The following is an 18,731-nucleotide window of genomic DNA, read 5'->3' as shown; positions in this document are numbered from 1 at the left end:
CGTCCACTTATAATGGAGTCAATGGGAGGTCCTCTATTGTGCCCATAAATCACTTTTACAAAAGCATACAAAAAGTGCCAACAATACTCCCATTTACATTTCGTGACTTAAATATTAACCAAGTATTAGTGATATTCTTATAAGTGCTAACGCAGACAAACTATTTTTAGCGGCGCCGTGATCAGAGCTTAATGCATTCTAAGTTGTAAATAATTTTGCTGCTGTGTTCACATCAGGGGCTGGTGAGCTCTCTTCAGGCCTCGGAGCTCGCGAAAGTTTATTTTTGATCATAAGTCATGCCTCTCAACTGAATAGTAGAAGGATGAAGACATAAACTGACGAGTTGGTCAACTTTGGTATCCAATTTAGACTCAGAAAGGCTAGAAAGACACAAAAAGACGCTTGCTTCCACCCCCATTTTTTCTTTGCTAAGATTATGAGTCATTCTTCATCCAAACGGGAATATAAGAGCATTCTATCAGTCGGCAGCTTAATGACAGCAGACATTGTATTGTTGTGATGTATTATTGTGGTTTTTTGGTTCTCATAAAGTTTGCAGTGAGTAGTAATCAGTGATGTAGTTGGGAGGAAAAAGCGAACGTTGTGATGCGTTTTTGAAATTAATATATACTTACAGCATTTAAATAAAACCTTAACATAGGTTACTGGATGTGTTTTAGAGCGCTTCATAGGCAGAAGAGAGCCACTCCCAGTGGCTCCATTGTAAGCTGTCTTCCATCCATCCATCCATCCATTTTCTACTGCTTGTCCCTTTCGGGGTCGCGGAGGGTGCTGGTGCCTATCTCAGCTGCATTCGGGAGGAAGGCGGTGTACACCCTGGACAAGTCGTGGAAGCTGTTTTCTGATTGCATTTATTTACAATTTAGAATGTATTAAAAGAAGAAGAACATACGTGTTCTTGTCTTCCATAAAGATTGTGAATGATAGGCAAAATTTAAAAACACACATGACACTCCAGACCATACTTTTGTTTTTGCTAGTCTCGGTTTTAGATCAACAAACTTAACAGTATATAACACTACTTATGTACATAAGGAATGGGGGGAGACAGCAACAAGACGATCGCTTTATTCTGAGACTGTTAAAGTTAGTCTCCCCTCTACCACCAAAGTATAGTTTACATGAAAGACATGCGCAGTACGAATAATTTTGACCTGTTTTTCGGAAGAAGTGTTTTCACACACTCCAATCTTAATGACTATCGGCATAAACCATCCATCCTGATCGGAATTAAATATTGATCCGAACGTGTGTGATCGACTCAGAATGTTCCGAATGGCGTGTTTATGTGACGCGTTTTTAGTCCGTTTAAGCTTTTAATAGCTACTGCTAGTTTGCACCACACTGAAGCAGAATGAGTCGATAATGTCAGCCAAGAATGTTGGAATAATATCTAAACACAAACCGCAAACATTTATCAAATAAAATATGGAGAAGCTGCTGATGGTGTGTTTGACAAAAAAACTAACAGCTGGAAGGCGATACAGTAGAAGTCCACTCTCCCAGGTAAATACTGTACATTTCTGTTATTACTTCCAAATTTAAGTTGCTATTATTCTTCAATTTGTGTGTGTATTTCACTGCTCTGGTACCACTAGGGGCCAAGCATTTGACTGGTAAGACGTGAGGAACAAGGGGTTTCCCTGAAAGTTTTGGCAACACAAGACTATCTGAGGAAGGATCTGACCTCTTTGGAAAGGTCATCAACTGAGCAAGTTTGTTCTTCATTTCAGGCATTCTTTGTCTTTGAATTCTTTCCACAACACGTTGCACCTTACACATGTTCTAAATGTGTAACTATTTCCCTTGTGGATCAATAAAGTTTGTCCAAGTCTAAGTCTAAATGCGCAATTCCACAATTCCCACTCATTCAGCACAAATTAAACTATATTGATAGTCATGTACATTTCAATTTTGCATTTCAATTTTCAAGATTTTACTGAATGATTTTATCAGTTTGAAACAAGCAAAAAGACAAGAAAAACAAGAACATATTTTTGTTTTAAGTCAAAATTTTGATTTTTAATACTATCATTCCTGTAAAATTAAAAAAACACATTTAAAAAACCTCTTAATCTCAATTAGTTAGAGCATATCCAAGGATGAAAGTCAGTCAAAGAATGATCTTCACACAGACACTATTGTTGCTGCCGCTCGAGCAGAGGTGTCCAAAGTGCGGCCCGAATGACATGTCTCTTGCACTTTTTCAAAAAGGTCTCCTGCAGTTTTTACATCCGAACTACAAGGTTATGCTATGTTTAATGGAGACGGGTCAAGCACTAGGATTCTGGGTCTGGTGTATAGGTGTGTGCGTGTGTTTGGTAATTAGGCGGGGTAATCTGTGGTGTCTCCCGCATCTCTAGAAAAAAAATATTTTGTTAAAAAGTGTTTGTCTGTAAGAATTTTAAGTTTTTCTTTATCAGCTGTTTCAGTGGAATTATGGACATCTTATTTGACTATTAATTGTCATATTGAAAGGTGTTCAAAATTACCATGTAAAATCAAATACTGACTAATAGGTAGTGTGTACCGTAATTTAGGAGCTATAGCGTGCACCTAATTATTGGTCGCACAAGTCTGTAAGCCTATAAAATAAATTACTTCATAAAACTACTGTAGTATATATTTTATTGTATTGTTTTTAGATCAATACTTATTGTATAAAATATGTTCCTTTTAAAAGGCAAGTTTCATGCTAAAATTGTGCTGTTTTGGGCAGTTTATCTCAATGGGTGATGTTGATTTCAGTGTTTTGAGTTAAGAGCTTTGTTACAGATACTATTGTATTATTATTTTAATAATACTGAAAACCCTTTTAAGCCTCTTCATCTCAATTAATACTAACTACCAACATTTTGAATGATATTTTTGTAATGAAATTATATAAATATTGAATTTTTAATACAGAGATACATCTACAGATGCGGTTATAGCTGCTGTATAGGTCAATGTTGTCCAAAGAGCGGCCCAAATGCAATTCTTCTTGTTTTCTGTTTTGTTTTGGATATTCTAAAATTAAAATTAATTAATAATTAATGACACATATTATTAGATGTCACTCTGTTATGCTTTGTCACCCATAACACGAAGCTAAGATGTGAATGTTTTTTTCAGATATCTTAGCACAGTGGTGTGTTGCAATCCTGACGTCCCAGCACCCCTTAAGGTGGCAACAACTTTCTGTAGCGCTTTTTCAAACCTGCTGGTGTAAAAGACCAACAACATTTGTCAGTAGTCGACCGCCATTAAGATGTTGAATGTGTAAATTCTGTGGCTTGCTGAGCCGTAATTACAATACAATCTGGAGAAGTAAAGTTAAACGCTTGGTATTGACTGTAACTTTGGACGACTTGACCTCACATTTACTTCTGCTTCTCCTCGCCCTAAATAAACTTTGTATCTATACCTCATGGAATGTGCACATGTGGGTGTGGGGATGTGGGGGTGCAGCGTCTTTCACAAGTACAGTCAGATACAATGAAATCAGGGATCAGGTTGACCTGTCGTCACGCTTTACTGAGCCGTTACTTCGAAATTATCTGGCATTATGCACAAATACACAACTTATAAGATAACATGTGGCATGAATTAGACCAACAAGTTGCAATGCATCCGGAAAGTACTCATAGCTTTCATTTTGTCCACATTTTGTAATGTTACAGCCTTAATCCAGAATGGAATACATCCATTTTTGTCTTCAACATTCTACACACAATACCCAATAATGACAAGGTAAAAATGTTTTTTTTGGCAAATTTATAACAATTTAAAAAAAAATCACAAGTATGCACAGCCTTTGCTCAATACGTTGTACTTTGTTGAGCAATTACAGCCTGAAGTCTTTTTGAATACCAGCCCATTCCTTCCTCTTTGCCTTTGTCTGTTTCTGTTAAGCGCCATCAGGTTGGATGGGAAGCGTTGGTTTTCATCCAGGATGTCGCTGTACTTTGCTGTATTCATCTTTCCCTCTATCCTGACTCGTCTCCCAGTTTCTGCCACTGAAAACATCCCCACAGCATGATGCTGCCCCCATCGTGCTTCACTGTAGGTATGGTATTGGCCTGGTGATGAGCGGTGACTGGTTTCCTCCAAACATGATGCCTGGCATTCACGCCAAATAGTTCAATGTTTGTCTCATCAGACCAGAGTATTTTGTTTCTCATGGTCTGAGAGTCTTTCAGGTGTATGTTGGCAAACTTGTTAGTAAGAAATGGCTTCCGTCTGACAACTCTACCTTAGAGGCCTGATTGGTGGATTGCTGCAGAGATGGTTGTCCTTTTGGAAGGTTCTCCTCTCTCCACAGAGGAATGCTGTAGCTCTGGCAGAGTGACCATCCGGTTCTTGGTCACCTCCCTGACTAAACTAAGATGAATGCAGTAATGTACAGAGACATCCTGGATGAAAACCAACGCTTCCCATCCAATCTGATGAAGCTTGAAAGGTGCCGCAAAGAGGAATAGGCAAAACTACCCAAAGATAGGTGTGCCAAGCTTGTGGCTTACTCATACTCAATGAGAGTATGAATTATATATATATATATATATATATATATGTATATATATATATATATATATATATATATATATATATATATGTATATATATATATATATATATATATATATATATATATATATATATATCAGTATCAGTCTGCCGACTGATATATATCTGCCGACTGATATATATATATATATATATATATATATATATATATATATATATATATATATATATATATATATATATATATATATATATATATATATATATATATATATATATAAATTTACTCATACTCAATGAGACTTGAGGTTCTAATTGCTGCATCAACAAAGTATTGAGCAAAAACTGTGAATACTTATGTACAAAGGATTATTATTATTTAGTCTTTTTATAAATTAGCAAAATTAAAAAAAATACAAAAAATTCACATTGTCAGTATAGGCTATTGTTTGTAGAATTTTGAGGACAAAATTGAATTTATTACATTTTGGAATAGGGCAGTGACATAACAAAATGTGTAAAAAGTGAAGCGCTGTGAATACTTTCAGGATGCACCATAAATTTTACCACAAGCACAAACATCACCACTTGACAAATGTAAAGTTTCATTCAGCAAAAAATATATATTTTAAGTTTATTACAATTAAATATATGCATGTGAAAGAATAGCGCGGTATTTTTTTCAGATCCTCAAAATTATTTGCATTGAGGTGCCATGTAGAACTTTTAGTGATAAGTATCAGAGCGTGTGAGAGCAATAATCCCACATTTAACACACCTGGGGATCCCCAGGTGTGTTAAATGTGGGAGTGTGCGGAGTGTTTTTGCTGTGTGGGGACTCATGTACCAAGTTTGCGTACGCACAAAAACCTGCCGTACGCCCTTTTTCACCACAAAGTTGAGATGTGGTGAATAATATGGAAGTATTATTGTTGCAAAACTATTTGCAAACGCATATCTCAATCTGTGCGACTGTAATCCAATTCACATGTCTGTGTACTAATGTGTGTGTCTGTATATCAATCTGTGTTTGTGTCATCAGATGTGTGTGTGTGTATTTTAAGTTGTCTGTCTGTATTATGATTGGTCTGTATGTAAAAAAAATATGTCTGTCCGTGTTATGATTTGTCTGTGCATAAAAAAATATATCTCTGTCCGGATTTCGATCGGCGTGTGTGTAAAACAAAATGAGTGTGTGCGTATTTAGATGTGTGTGAAGCAGGACTCCTCTAATGGCTGTCTTTTTACATGTGACTTTTATGACACTTCTGCCGTGTACGACTTGTGTGTCTGTACAGCGATTTGAACGTGTAAAAGGATTTGTCTGTAACTCCCCCTTGCCTTTCCTTGTACTCCCCACTAGTTGGCGCCTTGCAGCAGCTCACACTTGTGGTGGGTTGATGCTAATAACATTGGACTTTTCATCACTAGCTGTAAGTAAAAGTTCATGTTTTAAAAGTAACTCAGTGTTAAGAAGTATTTTTGTATTCAAATTAGTATTGTCCCGATACCAATATTTTGGTACCGGTACCAAAATAATTTTGATACTTTTCGGTACTTTTCGATACTTTTCTAAATAAAAGGGACCACAAAAAGTTGCATTATTGGCTTTATTTTAACAAAAAATCTTAGGGTACATTAAACATATGTTTCTTATTGCAATGTGTCCTTAAATAAAATAGTGAACATACTAGACAGACAACTTGTCTTTTATTAGTAAGTAAGCAAACAAAGGCTCCTAATTTAGTCTGCTGATGTATGCAGTAGCATATTGTGTAATTTTCCATTCTATTATTTTGTCAAAATTATTAAGGACAAGGAATAGAAAATTAATTATTAATCTAATTGTTCATTTACTGTTAATATCTGCTTACTTTCTCTTTTAGCATGTTCTGTCTACACTTTTGTTAAAATGTAATAATCATTTATTCTCCTGTTGTTTGATACTTTACATTAGTTTTGGATGATACCACAAATTTGGGTATCAATCCGATACCAAGTAGTTACAGGATCATACATTGGTCATATTCAAAGTCCTCATGTGTCCAGAGACGTATTTCCTGACTTTATAAACATAATATAATTTTTTAAAAATGAAACAAGATGTTGTGATGCCAAAAAATATTGACTTAATCATAGTAGTATCGACTAGATACGCTCTTGTACTTTGGTATCATTACAGTGGATGTTAGGTGTAGATCCACCAATGGCGTTTGTTTACATTTTGACGCCGGTGAGCTACGGTGTGTAGTGTAGCATGTTTAGCTATTCCTCGTCCTGTAGGGATGATACTTGCAAGAAACTCACTTTATGTGTCGCCATGGAGGCGAGGATTAGTGATTTAGAAGTAGCTACAACACTGCAGACTGCGGCTGAACTTTAGCCGCTAGCTAGCTAGCCATGTCTTAAAGCACCTCTTCCTGAGGGCGTTTCAGTGTTATAACTTCACCTTTATCGTTAGTTTTTAAGCCAAAATGCGTCCGTTCTCCCTTTTTTGTCTACACACTGTGTCTGTTTGTAAGTACTCCGTGATTGTGTGCCGCCGAACATGCTCATCTGCTCCTAAAAACAGCAATGACACGAAGTGACGACGACGGGTACGTGTGCGGGGGGTGGTGGACCCGTACTTTTCAGAGGCGGTATAGCACAGAATATGATTCATTAGTATCACGGTTCTATACTAATATCGGTATACCGTACAACCCTAATTCAAATAAGTTATTAGTAATTACATAGCGGCCAAAACACGCAAAAAATACACCGATAGCTGCACTTTTTCCTTGGCAAGCCGCATTAATTCTTGACACTTGAGCACTGAGTCAGCGCCAAAGAAGAACGTCTGCTACCTTTAAAAAATGCCTGGTTTGCCAGAGATTAAGACGTAGCAAAAATGATGTGTGATACACTTTAGCCACTTTATTGCTATATTTAGCGAGTAGAAAATGTACGTATTAAAAGAGAGATGTATTTTGCATAATGCATTTATTCAGTAATCGAGTACTCGCTGTCATGAAAGCACAGTCATCCCTAGCTACATTGCACTTCAAATGTGCAGCTTCTACACATCACAGTTTTTTTAAAGAATATTTTACAATTTACATCTTGTCAGGATGCCACCCGAACGCCTCCCTAGGGAGGTGTTTAGGGCACGTCCGACCGGTAGGAGGCCATGGGGAAGACCCAGGACACGTTGGGAAGACTATGTCTCCCGGCTGGCCTGGGAACACCTCGGGATCCCCCGGGAAGAGCTGGACAAAGTGGCTGGGGAGAGGAAAGTCTGGGCTTCCCTGCTTAGGCTGCTGCCCCCGCGACCCAACCTCGGATAAGCGGAAGAAGATGGATGGATGTATGGATTTTACAATTTTGTGGGCCGTAAATTAAGCATTTTCAAGTTTAAAATTGCAAAAGAAATGTTAAAATATCATTACAGTAGTATAGGCTACTAGATTAGACCAAACTAATCGAGCGCAGGCCGCGTTACTATGTTGGCTTAAAAGAGAGAAGAGCTGACGAAAGGGTGTTATTTCAAGTCTCGAGGACTCGCATGATGTTGAAAAATGTATTTACAAGGTCGTAAAGAGGTTTTTTCTCTACCTATGAAAATATATGATTTATAAATAAGTATTTTATATCGCAAACATTATTTAATGATAAAGGAGGGACAGCTTTATTAGCTGTGTGAGTGAGAACCGATATCAGTCACACAATTAAATAATTGACAGTTAAGTAGTGATTTTTAAAGTAGATGGGTTCAGTTTTTATTGATAATTGTAAATTCTGGTATCGTGACAACCCTAGTATGAGCTCTGGGCACAACTTTGCCAGTACAACTTTTCCAGTTTAGTCATAATTTTTGTACGTTTGTACTTTAGAAACTTCTTTATGACTTTAGCGCCAGTCTTCTTCTGCTTTTTTGATATTGTAATTACTGCCACAAGAGGTGCAAACGTGCATCACAGCTGAGTACTGATGCGGCCCATTACAGGCCACAGCTGAGAAACAAATGTATTTGTTTGCGGCCCTGTAAGGTGCGCTTGCACTTTACGCTACTATTCAAGCTGTATACTGACTATGTGATTGCATCATTTTTTAAATTTCTTCAGTGTGGTCTAATGAAAAGGTATACTAAAGTATTTGCAGAAATGTGAGCAGTGTCCTCACTTATGTGAGTTACTGCATGACTTATGTGCGCACTTCTGAACAGAAGTTACTAAGTTGGTCCAAATGGGTTGTACTCAGTGACGCGCTGTCAGGGGAGGCAAGTGAGGCAGTGCCTCCTCACCTTGCCACCAGGGGGGTAAAAGGCTTAACCATGAGATGTTCAAAAACGAAGTAATAAAATGAAAATAAGTTGTAATATTTCTCTTTTGGTCTATGCTTTCTATGTGATTTTGGTGTGGTTCCTGTATATTTTGATAATTTTCATGGTCAAAATCGCGGAAATTCCTGATCAAAATAATGCGGCAGACGAGAAGTGAGGCAGACGCAGGTGGTGCCTCCACGGCTACACACAAAAGCTGTGTCCCAATTCAGGGTCTGCATCCTTCGGAGGACCCGGCCTACCCAGCCTCAGAAGGCTGCACCTTCGGCGGCACCTCCGAAGGATGCGTCACCCGTTGTTAAATGGGACAGTCTAGCCTGCGAAGCCTACTTACATTTGAAAGTGAATTTGCTGCCGCTGCTTGTATTTGCCACCACCGTCAAAAAGATCCGGGTTGAACAAAGGCGTGCAAAGCATCTTGGGATATGGGAGGCCAGGAAGGATAGTCACGGTGCATCCTCCGAATACAGTATTGAGTGTGTGCATGCTAGGAGGCGCGTGCTTGTTGCCACGGGAAAAAGGCAGGCCATGAGGCAGCAAGTACCTCTGCCTCACAGTAGGGGGCGATACATCAAAAGTTAATGAACTGCCAACACCGGTTAACCCTTAAGAAGTAGAAGAAGAAAACAACAGGCAACAACTGTTACGCTTCCCGCAAACTGTGATGCTTTTTCGCCCTAAAAATGGAGGATTTGATTTCTAAAATAAGGAGTTTTTCAAGACTGGACTTTCAGTCAAAGCAAGAAGTCATTAATACTTGGAGACCAACGCCAGAGCTGCCAAATTTGATTCAAACGTGTGTGGTCCGAGGACAGAAAATAACTTTTCAAACATTTCAAAAGGATTGGTATACTGGAAAATAATGGCTTTGTGGCTGTGCTATAAAAAACGTCTTTGTTGCTTTCCCTGCCTTTCAGTCTCAACGAGTGACCGTGTTTGGACCCAAATGGGATATACTGAGGTGACGACTTGTCCATGCTGTACACTGCCTTCCGCCCAAATGCAGCTGAAATAGGCTCCAGCATCCCCGCAACCCCGAGAGGGACAAGCAGTAGAAAATGGATGGGATGGGATGGGATGGGATGGATCTGAAAAACCTTCCAAGAAGCCTCGAAAAACATGAAAGGTCATCTGCCCACATTCAAGGTAAGATATCTTTAAAAACGTTTGGAATATCACGTATTGATCTGGCTCTAAATGAACAACGGATACTAAATATCAGCATCCACAATGCCAATGTAAAGGAACATCGTCAGATATTAAAAGAGCTGATAAACACCACTTGCTTTTTGGGGAAACAGGAGCTTGCATTTCGTGGCAATTATCTCAATTGAGAAAGAGAGACTTTTAAAACTCAAAGAAAAAGACAAAAAGGAGGACTTCTACAACAAAGTAATAGAAATCTTCATCCAGAAGGAAAGGCGAATGGACTTCATTTACAAGTAAAGGTAAGATATACTGTCTAGTGCAGGGGTCCCCAAACTACGGCCCGCGGGCCAGATCAGGCCCACCAGCATCCAAAATCCCGCTTGAATCCAGCTTGAAGTCCCAAAGTTAAAAAAAAAAAAAAATATTGTTATTATAATTTGTTTTTTTATTATATTTTTTAAAAATCTGTCCTTTCTAATCCATTTTCCACCACTTGTTACTCTCGGTGTCTCCTAGCCGCTCAGGCATATCATATGTTCTATTTTCCCATTGATGACAGTGCGCGCTCTTTCAGTCAATTAATGCGCGAGGAATATATATATATACACACACACACACAGCCCGGCCCCCGGCTCCCGGCCAAATTGTTTTAACCCAATGCGGCCCCCAAGTCAAAAAGTTGTCTGCTCTGCAATTGCCGTGTTAATTGTGTGCTAAGTGTGTTGAAATGTTTTAGTCTAGCATCATACTGTGTGTTTTTGTGATTTTGAGCCGTTGCCATTGCATCATACTGTATGTCTGTAAATCTGACTTGTGAGTCAGTGACTTAGCATCATACTGTATGTTTGTAAATCTGACTTGTGGGTCAGTGACTTAGCATCATACTGTATGTTTGTATATCTGACTTGTGGGTCAGTGCCTCCCCAACCTCAAACCTCACTGCATGTCACTGGTTGTACTGTACTACTACAATATACTACTACATTATACTTCTCCTGTGATATATTCAAATTAGGTTCAGCGCTGATTTGACACTGACTTCATCAAAATGGTGAATGTATTTTTCATGTGTATCGCTTTTCTACTTTCATGGTACTCAACGCCACACTATTACACTACTACCACTTACACCTGTAGAATCAGGAGAAACTGGGGGTTCAGTCTTTTGCTCAACGGTACTTTGATATGGTCACAGGGGGACTGAGGACTGAACTAAGTCCCATCAATCAAAATGTCTAAATATTAGTGCTCTCAAATGAGGAATCTTTTAAATCCGGTTAATTACACTTTCAAATTTGGATTACCGTATTTTTCGGACAATAAATCGCAGTTTTTTTCATAGTTTGGCCGGGGGTGCGATTTATACTCAGGAGCGACTTATGTGTGAAATTATTAACACATTACCGTAAAATATCAAATAATATTATTTAGCTCATTCACGTAAGAGACTAGACGTATAAGATTTCATCGGATTTAGCGATTAGATTGTTTGGTAAACGTATAGCATGTTCTATATGTTATAGTTATTTGAATGACTCTTACCATAATATGTTACGTTAACATACCAGGCACGTTCTCAGTTGGTTATTTATGTGTCATATAACGTACACTTATTCAGCCTGTTGTTCACTATTCTTTATTTATTTTAAATTGCCTTTCAAATGTCTATTCTTGGTGTTGGGTTTTATCAAATAAATTTCCCCCAAAAATGCGACTTATACTCCAGTGCGACTTATATACGTTTTTTTCCTTCTTTATTATGCATTTTCGGCCGGTGCGATTTATACTCCGGAGCGACTTATACTCCGAAAAATACGGTATTCATGAGTAATCAATCAATCAATCAATCAATGTTTATTTATATAGCCCTAAATCACAAGTGTCTCAAAGGGCTGTACAAGCCACAACGACATCCTCGGTACAGAGCCCACATACGGGCAAGGAAAAACTCACCCCAGTGGGACGTCGGTGAATGACTATGAGAAACCTTGGAGAGGACCGCATATGTGGGTAACCCCCCCCCCCCCCCCCTCTAGGGGAGACCGAAAGCAATGGATGTCGAGTGGGTCTGACATAACATTGTGAAAGTCCAGTCCACAGTGGATCCAACACATCAGCGGGAGTCCAGTCCACAGCGGGGCCAACAGGAAACCATCCCGAGCGGAGACGGGTCAGCAGCGCAGAGATGTCCCCAACCGATGCACGGGCTAGTGGTCCACCCGGGGTCCCGACTCTGGACAGCCAGCACTTCATCCATGGCCACCGGACCTATGCAACTCCCCCTCACAAGGGACAGGGGAGAAGAGGGGAGAAAAAAAGAAACGGCAGATCAACTGGTCTAAAAAAAGGGGGGTCTATTTAAAGGCTAGATTATACAAATGAGTTTTAAGATGGGACTTAAATGCTTCTACTGAGGTAGCATCTCTAACTGTTACCGGGAGGGCATTCCAGAGTACTGGAGCCCGAATAGAAAACGCTCTATAGCCCGCAGACTTTTTTTTGGCTCTGGGAATCACTAATAAGCCGGAGTTCTTTGAACGCAGATTTCTTGTCGGGACATATGGTACAATACAATCGGCGAGATAGGCTGGAGCTAAACCGTGTAGTATTTTATACGTAAGTAGTAAAACCTTAAAGTCGCATCTTAAGTGCACAGGAAGCCAGTGCAGGTGAGCCAGTATAGGCGTAATATGATCAAACTTTCTTGTTTTTGTCAAAAGCCTTGCAGCCGCATTTTGTACCAACTGTAATCTTTTAATGCTAGACATAGGGAGACCCGAAAATAATACGTTACAGTAATCGAGACGAGACGTAACGAACGCATGAATAATGATCTCAGCGTCGCTAGTGGACAAAATGGAACGAATTTTAGCGATATTACGGAGATGAAAGAAGGCCGTTTTAGTAACACTCTTAATGTGTGACTCAAACGAGAGAGTTGGGTCGAAGTAATCACAGGGTATTGAATTAACGCAAAAAAGACACTACACAAATGCAATTTTATTGCCAAAATGTCATACAGGAAAAATGTTTTAATGTTTTACTTGTATGCATTACACTTATTTCCTTAAAACATGGAAACTGTTTTGTCTAAAATCCAAATCTGGGCATATTTTGGAGTGAAATTTGCCAGCGAGCGCAACAATCCGAGTGTCCTCACTCATCTTTGCACTGATGTATGCATTGACCTGATCACTGACTGTAACAACACACACTTTTCAGTGTCACTTTTCAGCCATCCGCAGTTAAGGCAAAGAAACATGTGCGGCCAAGATAAATTCTGTGATTAATCTGCGTTAATAAATTATTATTGCAATCTTGTTTGTGTAAATCACATGAATTAATTCGTTATTTTTCACAGCCCTAAGAAATAGATAAACCGATAATTACCATTTAGCTGGAAAATAACTGCACAATGGCGACACAGTGGCGAGAGCGCATTTACGCTTTTGGTGAAAAATTGTAATAACTTTGATCGCATATGTGAAATAATGAAGTTCTTACTCCCAAATTTCACCATGCGTGACTGCTAGCCGTCTGTTCGCTGTCGCGAAAAAGGCTAAGTATCGCTCTATCTGTGTGCTTTTAATTGTTCTACAGCTTTCTTTATTACTTCTCAAACATATTTAGTGGTACTATTTAACTTGCAAATCACCCGATCTCTGTCTCACCACCCTTTCCTCAGCTAGCTAGCTGCTAAGCTACGCGGAGAAAGGCAGCGCCGGTCAGAAGGTAAGTAGGAAGCTACTCCAGCACACCGCGACCACTTCCCTGAGGACAGCAGGAACTTCACTCGGTGACAGAAAACACCGTAAGTAATGGCTTCCTGCGCGTCTTGCACCTTACTCACAGAGAGGTTGGCTCTGCTAGAGGGTCGTGTCCGCCAGTTAGAGCAGAGTAATGTCGTAACTTTAGATGTTGCGGACACATCTGCTAGCGTTAGCTGTAGCGAGCTAACTAGCCCAGCTTGTAGCAGTCCTAAGCGGCCTACAAGCTACGGTGTACCCGTTGAGACGCATAATAGATTTAGCTCTTTAGCTATTCCTACACCCCAGTCTACCGGGCACCGCACCTTAGTCATAGGGGATTCCATCACCCGAAACATAAAGCTTAGCAAACCAGCCACAATAAAGTGTATCCCCGGGGCCAGAGCACCTGACATCGAAGCTAATCTTAGGGAGCTAACTCGCCACAGGCCTAGTAAACACGTACGACAGGCTATCCGCACCACTAATTATGCGAATATAGTTGTACACGTTGGCTCCAATGACACTAGAATGAGACAGTCAGAGATTACAAAGAGAAACATAGCCAGGATTTGTGATCTCGCCAGAAAGATGTCCAGGCATCGAGTAATTGTCTCTGGCCCCCTGCCTGCGAGAGGCAATGATGAGAGATATAGCAGATTAGTCTCGCTTAACAAGTGGCTGACTATCTTCTGTAGACAACAGGGACTAACGTTTATTGATAACTGGCCCTCTTTCTGGGGCAAACCAGGCTTGCTGATGAGAGACGGCCTTCACCCTAACCAGGAAGGCGCCATCATCCTGTCTAGAAACATAGACTACTGTTTAAGTGTTACTTGACTGACTACACTAGAGCAAGCCCGGTCACAGGCAATTACAGAGTCTGTTAGTCCGGGTGAGGAGTCAGCTAATCTAGAACTAGCCAGCGCCAGGCTGGATAATCCATGTACGCATAGCAATTATCTTAGAATAATACACAATTCACATAATGTTTTTTCTGTTGTGTCTGTGTCAGAGGTGGACATGCATTCTACTGAGGTGGCAAATTATGATATGTCCAGTCTATTGCAGCACCAAGCAAACAATCGGAAAATTCCCGTCATACCAATTCCTAGATATGGTCGAAACTATTTAAAGTGCACTACGCATAATAAACGCAACATTGTTAATATTGCTACTACGGATAATCTTAACAAAAACTTGTCAAAACAGCCCAATACCTATAATGTGGGCTTTTTAAACATAAGATCATTGTCTCCCAAGGTGTTATTAGTTAATGAGGTCATTAGAGACAACAATCTTAACGTCATTGGTCTTAGCGAAACCTGGCTCAAACCAGACGAATTTTTGCGCTAAATGAGGCATCTCCTCCTAACTATACGAAAGCGCATGTTGCCCGTCCTCTTAAAAGGGGAGGAGGTGTCGCAGTAATATACAATGAAAATTTCAACCTTACCCCTAACCTAAATAATAAATATAAATCGTTTGAGGTGCTTACTATGAGGTCTGTCACACCGCTACCTCTCGACCTGGCTGTTATCTACCGCCCTCCCGGGCCCTATTCGGACTTTATCAGTGAATTCTCAGAGTTCGTTGCTGATCTAGTGACGCACGCCGACAATATAATCATAATGGGGGATTTTAATGTCCATATGAATACCCCCATCGGACCCTCAGTGCGTGGCGCTCCAGACCATAATTGATAGCTGTGGTCTTACACAAATAATACATGAACCCACGCATCGCAACGGTAATACAATAGATCTAGTGCTTGTCAGGGGTGTCACCACCTCCAAAGTTATGATACTTCCATATACTAAAGTAATGTCCGATCATTACCTTATAAAATTTGAAGTTTTGACTCATTGTCAACAAGCTAATAATAATAATAATAACTGCTATAGTGGCCGCAACATTAATGCTGCCACAACGAGGACTCTTGCTGACCTACTGCCTTCGGTAATGGCACCATTCCTAAATTATGTCGGTTCTATTGATAACCTCACTAACAACTTTGACGAAGCCCTGCGCAAAATTATTGATAGTATAGCACCGCTAAAGCAAAAAAGGGCCCCTAAAAGGCTCACCCCATGGTTTACAGAAGAAATTAGAGCTCATAAATTATCATGTAGAAAGCTGGAACGCAAATGGCGCGCGACTAAACTTGAGGTTTTCCATCAAGCATGGAATGATAGCTTAATAACTTATAAACGCATGCTTACCTTAGCTAAAGCTAAATACTACTCAAATCTCATCCGCCTCAACAAAAACGATCCTAAATTTCTGTTTAATACAGTAGCATCGCTAACCCAACAAGGGGCTCCTCCTCGTAGCTCCACCCACTCGGCAGATGACTTTATGAATTTCTTTAATAAGAAAATTGAACTCATTAGAAAGGAGATTAAAGACAACGCATCCCAGCTACAACTGGGTTCTATTAACACAAATACGACTGTATATACGACGGATACCGCCCTCCAAAATAGTCTCTCTATTTTTGATTAAATAACATTAGAGGAATTATTACAGCGTGTAAGTGGGATAAAACAAACAACATGTTTACTTGACCCACTTCCTGGGAAACTTATCAGGAACTGTTTGTATTATTAGGTCCATCAGTGTTAAATATTATAAACTTATCACTTTCCTCCGGCACTGTTCCCCTAGCATTCAAAAAAGCGGTTATTCATCCTCTGCTCAAAAGACCTAACCTCGATCCTGACCTCATGGTAAACTACAGACCGGTCTCCCACCTTCCGTTTATTTAGAAAATTCTCGAAAAAATTGTTGCACAGCAGCTGAATGAACACTTAGTGACTAACAATCTCTGTAAACCTTTTCAATCCGGTTTCAGGGCAAATCACTGTACGGAGACAGCCCTCGCAAAAATGACTAATGATATATTGCTAACGATGGATTCTGATGCGTCATCTATGTTGCTGCTTCTTGATCTTAGCGCCGCTTTCGATACCGTCGATCATAATATTTTATTAGAGCGTATCAAAACACGTGTTGGTATGTCAGACTTAGCCTTGTCGTGGTTTAACTCTTATCTTACTGACAGGATGCAGTGCGTCTCCCATAACAACGTGACCTCGGACTATGTCAAAGTAACGTGCGGAGTTCCCCAGGGTTAAGTTCTTGGCCCTGCACTCTTTAGTATTTACATGCTGCCGCTGGGTGACATCATACACAAATACGGTGTTAGCTTTCACTGTTATGCTGATGACACCCAACTCTACATGCCCCTAAAGCTGACCAACACGCCGGATTGTAGTCAGCTGGAGGCGTGTCTTAATGAAATTAAACAATGGATGTCCGCTAGCTTTTTGCAACTCAACGCTAAGAAAACGGAAATGCTGATTATCGGTCCTGCTAGACACCGACATCTATTTAATAATACCACCTTAACATTTGACAACCCGTATGTGGGCTCTGTACCGAGGATGTCGTGTTGGCTTGTGCAGCCCTTTGAGACACTGGTGATTTAGGGCTATATAAATAAACATTGATTGATTGATTGATTGAAATTTAAGTTGATGTTGATCATCCCTTTTTGCCTCATTTGTTTTTCACTATTCTGGTACCACTGGGGGCCTAGCATTTGACCGGTAGAACGTGAAAAACAAGGGGCTTCCCTCTAAGATTTGGTAATACATGACTATCTGAGGAAGGATCTGACCTCCTTGGAAAGGTCATCACCTGAGCCAGTTTTGTCTTCATTTCAGGCATTCTTAGTTTTCAAATTCTTTCCAAAACAGGCTGCACCTTACATCTGTTTTAAATGCGGAGTTGCACAATTCCTACTCATTCAGCACACATTAAACTACACTGATCAATTTTCAGTATTTTGCTTGATGCTTTTATCAGTTTTAGACAAGCAAAATTGTTTTGTTTTAAGTCAAATTTTTGCTTTTCTTATAAAAAATTTTTTTAAATAAAAAATATAATTTCTTCTTCATCTCAAATAAGTAAGATTATTTCCAAGGATGAAGTCAAAGAATGATCTTTATACAGACACTTTTGGAAAGAATGTGTACCCCTTTCAGAGAACACATTTAGTTCCCCTTACAACATTCTCGTTTTGCACAATGAGATGTATTTTTGTTAGCATTTCTGTAGTCTAGTAACAGCATTTCATGATTAATATCCATAAATCAACCTTCTTAATAAATGACAGTAGAATAAGCACACATCTTATTGAAGAGTCATAGTGTAACAACTGGCATTTACACTTTGTGTGGTGTTGGAGTTGTCCGACTTTTTGTGTGGCCATAAACACGTCAGTGGCTAAGTGCCGCAAGTGCTTGTGTTGGTTCAGGTGACAGAGAGCGAGCGGCTGCTGGTGATATGACAGATGACAAAGAGTTGGTTTGGCCTGGTTTGTACAGCAGAAAATGACCAGTTTGTTTCTGGTGTGGTTATGGCCGAATACAAACAGTTTTGCTCAATAAAGTGATCGATGGAATTCCTGTCCTCTTTAAAGGCCTACTGAAATTAATTTTTTTTATTTAAACGGGGATAGCAGATCCATTCTATGTGTCATACTTGATCATTTCGCGATATTGCCATATTTTTGCTGAAAGGATTTAGTAGAGAACATCGACGATAAAGTTCGCAACTTTTGGTCGCTGATAAAAAAAGCCTTGCATGTACCGGAAGTAGCGTGGCGTCAAAGGTTGAAAGGCTCCTCACATTTCTCCATTGTTTTCAATGCAGCGAGAGCGATTCGGACAGAGAAAGCGACAATTACCCCATTAATTTGAGCGAGGATGAAAGATTTGTGGATGACGAACGTGAGAGTGAAGGACTAGCGTGCAGTGAAGGACTAGAGTGCAGTGCAGGACGTATCTTTTTTCGCTCTGACCGTAACTTAGGTACAAGGGCTCATTGGATTCCACACTTTCTCCTTTTTCTATTGTGGATCACGGATTTGTATTTTAAACCACCTCGGATACTATATCCTCTTGAAAATGAGAGTCGAGAACG

This window comes from Entelurus aequoreus, linkage group LG13 (assembly GCF_033978785.1).
Source record: "Entelurus aequoreus isolate RoL-2023_Sb linkage group LG13, RoL_Eaeq_v1.1, whole genome shotgun sequence".
Taxonomy (NCBI): Eukaryota; Metazoa; Chordata; class Actinopteri; order Syngnathiformes; family Syngnathidae; genus Entelurus; species Entelurus aequoreus.
This window is presented reverse-complemented; position numbering follows the sequence as displayed.